Source organism: Silene latifolia, chromosome X (assembly GCF_048544455.1).
Source record: "Silene latifolia isolate original U9 population chromosome X, ASM4854445v1, whole genome shotgun sequence".
Classification (NCBI taxonomy): domain Eukaryota; kingdom Viridiplantae; phylum Streptophyta; class Magnoliopsida; order Caryophyllales; family Caryophyllaceae; genus Silene; species Silene latifolia.
Window position 1 is genome coordinate 276153771 of NC_133537.1, and position 5328 is coordinate 276159098.

The following is a 5328-nucleotide window of genomic DNA, read 5'->3' on the forward strand; positions in this document are numbered from 1 at the left end:
GTTTGCTTGTTCTTGTTGGGTTGCCTTAGCAAAATTTGCCATCTCTTGACTATGTTGAAGTTGCATGTTCTTTATCATATTCAAAAGCTCAACTTGAGAGAGCTCACCTTAGGGTTCTTGATAAGGTTGGTTGGCTATGGGTAGAGGGAACCCGTAGTCATACCGAGTATTGGAACCTTGGTTGTTGTTTTGTCCCCCTTGGAAGTTAGCTCTAGGACCATTGTTGTTGAAGTTTGATCCTTGACCTTGTTCTTGAAACCCTTGAGCATACCCTTGCCCAAATCCTTGATTCGCTTGGTTCACTTGATTCCCTTGGTAAAACCCTTGGTTGCTTTGGTTTCCACCAAAATCTTGGTACCCTTGTGGTTTGTTACCATGGTTTTGGTTTTGATTGTTGTTTGGCCATTGGTTTTGATTTCCGGGATTAGTCCTTTGGTTGGGGAATGTTCCCCTTTGTTGAGAAAAACCGGGTGGATTATTTGGGGCTTGTGGTTGAAGGTATTGTGGCTTTTGAACATTGGTACTTTTGTAGCTAAAGTTGGGGTGGTTCCTCAAACCGAGATGGTAGAAGTTGGTGTTTAGGTTGTAGACATTGGGATTGTTGTAGGGTGGCCTTGGTGGTCTTGTATTGTTGTTATAGCTTTGGAAAGCATTAACATCTTGAATATTCTCTTCATAGCCACAGGTATAGTTGTTGGCACACAAGTCATAGGTATGACTGCTCCCTCCACAAAGCTCACAACTTGAAGCTTGAACCTCTTCCTCCATGGGTGGCCCATGTGAGGTCGCGGCTTGGTGCACTTGATTTCTTTGAAACTTCTCAAATTGTTTTGTGAGTAAATTGAGCTTGGCATTTGTCTCGGAGTTGGAGGAGTTTTCCTTAGGAAACTTCCCATTCCTTCTTAGCATGTTTCCTCTAGAACCATAGTTTGCTTCCGAATCTACCATTTTCTTGATCAATGCCGTGCCTTCTTCATCATTCAAGTGATCAAATCCTCCCCCGGCGGAGGCATTTACCATCTCCTTAGTCCTCGGTAGTAAAGTTTAAAAGAATGTTTGAGTGATGTACCATTCCGGTATTCCATGATGGGGACAACTTGTTATTAAGTCTTGATATCGGTCCCAAGCTTCACCCAAAGACTCCCCGTCCTCTTGTTGAAATGTATGGATCTCATTACGGAGCATTGCGGTCTTTGACAAAGGGTAATATTTAGCCATGAATGCTTTAGCCAAGGCATCCCATGTAGTGAAGGTATCCGGTGGGTGAATGTTCAACCATCGGTCCGCCTTGCCCGTCAATGAAAATGGAAACAACATCATTCTCAAGGTGTCTTCGGACACCCCATTCTTTTTCATCATTGAAACCTTCCTTTTAAACTTCCGGAGGTGATCATGGGCATCCTCTTCAATATGTCCCCCGAACAAATCCTTCTCAATCAACCCGACTTGGGCGGGATGCATTTCAAAGTTGTTTGGGGCCAAGGTGCCAAAATTGATAGGGTTACATGAATCATTATGGTTAGGCCGGTTATGATCTCTAAGAGCCATTTGTGGAGGTGGATTTGGTATTTGATGTGGTGGTGTTTGTGGTGGGCTATTAGGATTAGGGAAGTTATGAAAAGGGTTTTCTAGTAGAGTCTCAATTGTGAGGTTTGGTTGAAGTGTGGTTGTGGTATCAATATTTTGTGGGATGTGTGAATTTGGTTGGTCAAAGTTTGTTTGAGGGGAATTATTCCTAACTCTCTCAAGGGTCCTTGTCTTCAAGGTTCTAAAAAGCCTTTTGGGGTCGGAGTTGAAGAGTAGAGCTTGGTGGTTCCTTCTAGGCATGCACTCAACAAACCGTTAGTCTCCTAGTGTCTTTACACACTAGGGGAAGGCAAGAAATCACACATTCTACAAAGAACACACAACTACTAAAACAAACTAACAATTGAGAAAAGACTAAAGCAAAGACTCTAAGAAAAACTAATTATAACCTAACGCCATCCCCGGCAACGGCGCCATTTGATTTGTAAGATTTAACGATAGGGTCAAGTCGCTTACCACCAACAAAATTAACCCAATTTAAGCGTAAATCGGGGTCGAACCACAAGGATGGAGGGGGTTTCTACTTAGTCTAAGTAAGAGTCTAGTCTAGTCAAAAGTGAAGAAAAAGGGTTTGATTTAAACTACTTGATGCAACTAAACAAACTATTGAAGAAATATGTTTTCAAATGATTAAAGGCTAGGGTTTTCGGGGTTATCTAAATGAACTATGGGCAAACAAGTCGATTTAAATAGTCTATGATGAAGGTTTGTCCTAGGATGGGAATCAATCTCTTGATTATCCTAAAGGTGATTACCAACTCTCATTGAGCAACTACCCATTCTAAAGCATGCAACAAGACCACCACAAACTCTCATTTAATGGAGGAATTAAGCAATTAAGACAAAAGGCACAAGTTCTCACTTACACAATTCATCAAACACCTTGTATGCAATACTAAGAAAGACAAATTCTACACCAAAGACTCAAAACAATCAACCTATCATGCCCAATAATCCGATTTAGACTCCCCCTAAACCCTAGAAGGGTAACTACTCACTCATGTTTAGATTGTTTAAGCAAATAAATGGAGAAGAACAAACAACAAAAAGAGAAGACATGGTAATGATTCTATCAATTATAAAAGACAAATCAAAACGTAAACAATTGATTAACAAAGTAAATAAGAGAAGAGATGTACCAACAAAAGTAAAGATGATTGCTTTGATTGAATAAATGAAGGAAATCCTCCAAAATCTCCCAATACAATCCTCAAAAACAAGTGTAAACAATTTATAATTACTAGTACTAACTAATTTTTACTAAATAATAATAATAATTGTGGAAAGATTAAAGCTTGATTAAGGAAAGATTACAATAATTAGGGAAAGTTTTCAGATCTAGGGTTATGTCTACAATTGATTCGGGGAGGGGTATATATAGTGTTTCATTGGATTAAGGGAGGAAATGAGGAAAAAGCCCATTTGCGTGCTGCGTAGTCTGTCTTGCCGGGCAAATGGTCATTGCCGCCACCTGTGTCTTGGCAGCGAGTTCTTCAAAAACTGGGAAAAAGTAGATGTGGTGTATTTCCTTGCCGGTGGGCCGGCTGCCGGTCTACCGGCAGAGAATTCTACTTCTTGACTTTTTCTTCCATTTCTTCATAAGATGTTGCTCCCTGCCGGTTTCCCGGCTGCCGGCTACCTATGCCGGCAGCGCGTTCTTCAAATTCTTGGCCAAAATCACCTTCAAAAATTCTAAGTGTTGGACTTGTGTTCCCTGCCGGAGGTCCGGCTGCCGGCCTGCCGGCAGAGAATTTTCCTTCCTTGTTTTCCTCCTTTTCTTCTCACAGCAGTATCCTCTACCGGTGGGCCGGCTGCCGACCTGCCGGCAGAGGACTATCCTCAGCTCCTTATCTCCCTTTTCTTCATGTAAAGGCATCGAAATGCCTTGCTTGCCCCAATTCCACTATACTCGACTCGATTCCTGCATGAGGATACACCAAATCAAGGGTACGGGGATTGGGCACAAAATGCAAGGAAAGGCACATGAAACCGACTCGATATGAGTCAGAATGCGTAAAAGAAAAAGGGAAATTCGGCGCAAATAAATCATATATCGGTGATGAGTTGCACGAAGAGCCAGCGTTCGTTTCACGACGTCTGTCGACGGGACGTGAACGCTCCGCAGTTGGAGGGCGTGAGTACCTTCGACTCACCCTTCTTTGTTTGCTTCTTCATTGCTTTCTTTTAGAACTAATCATAAGAATGACCTCTTGTTTGCTTTTCATAGTGGGTGCCCAGGCCTTGGGCGGACTACACTAGCATCCCTCCTTTTGTGGCTGAGGTCCTTCGACCCAAGAGCTCGAGCCGGTTGCTACTGAGGACGTCGATGGGTCTCGTGTGGTACTTGGGCGAGCGTTTGACTCGTCAATGCTCTCGTGATGTCTTGACGGTTCCCATCGATCCTCCTCCGACGATGTTCAGTGAGCTTTCCGATGCTGAGAGGGAGGCAGACTTGGCAGACGTCGGTGGCGACGCCCTCCTTCTTCCTGGTGAGGATTACTCGGCGTTCCTAGGAGGTTGCGCGATCGGCCGATTGTGGTAAGTGCTTTATTCTTCTTTCGATTGTCTTGAAAACATGATGAATGATCATCAATTAATGAAAATCATTTGAATATTTGTAGGAGGTTGAGGTGGCGGGCATCGAGCCCCCAGTGTACCCTGAGACCCTTGGTCGGACTTACTAAATGTTTTCGGTAACTTGTCGTTAGGAGAACCTAGACCAAAACACAATTTATAGCTTCACAAACAACTCTACAATTAGTAAAGAGGCAAGTAAAGGTCGGATCCCAAGGGACGAGAATTGAGATGAGATTTGTATTGCAACTAGTGGTGTCTTAGGGGTGTCACAAATTGGGTTGATGTAGAAGGTCACTAAACTAAATAGCAATGAAAGTAAATAAGCAAGATGAATTGAAAGGGTTGTAAACAATTGATAAAAAGCACTAGGGTATCATAGGGTCATAGGGGATTCATGGGAATTGATCATACAAACATGTTCTCAAATTATAAGCAAGCAATTATTGTTGTGATGGATTGAGTTGGGTTATATCTTACAATCCTAGGAAAGTTTGGGTCCCGGAGCCGAATCGATTAGATTGTACAACACCTACAAGTCGACTTAATCTTCCCTACTCAACAACATGCATGGTCTAATGAGACTCGAGTTGGTTTATGTCTTACAAGTCTCATTGAAAAGATAGGTGATGGGTAAAAAATGCAAGGATTCATAGGCTCGCATTTCATCAAACATAACATGTGCATGTGTTGAGATCAAAATAAGCAAGCAAATAAACCATGAAAGCATATTAATTTAAGCATGAATCATCCCCCATGTTGGTTTCCCCTAATTACCCATTAACCCTAGCTAGGTCACTACTCACTCATTATCATGTTGATCATGCTAGCAAGGTTGTCAATCATACCAACAAAATGAAACATGATGAACAAATGAAAGTAATTAACAATAATTAAAAAGGGATTAAGAGAATTATACCTACTAATGATTTCAATAATAAAGCAAAGAATAAAAGATGTACTTGATGCTTGATTGAGAGGTTGTCAATCTCCCAATAATAACCCAAATAATCTTCAATTACCCAAAATAAAGGATGAACAAAAGAGGGATTAAGGAAATAAAACTTGTATTAAAACTTGATTAATTGTTGATTACAAAACTAAAGAGAGATTTGATTGATATTAACTACTCTAAGATTTGATAAGAAGAACATGCTCTTCTAATTA

At 41.4% G+C, this 5328-nt stretch overlaps 1 non-coding gene across 1 annotated transcript; it reads left to right on the top strand.

Annotated features, from left to right (window-relative positions):
- The first annotated feature begins 1078 nt into the window (after positions 1-1078).
- On the top strand, positions 1079-1185 carry LOC141624983 (small nucleolar RNA R71). The gene has a single exon (XR_012534783.1). It is a non-coding gene; the product is annotated as a small nucleolar RNA R71 (small nucleolar RNA).
- The last annotated feature ends 4143 nt before the right edge of the window (positions 1186-5328 follow it).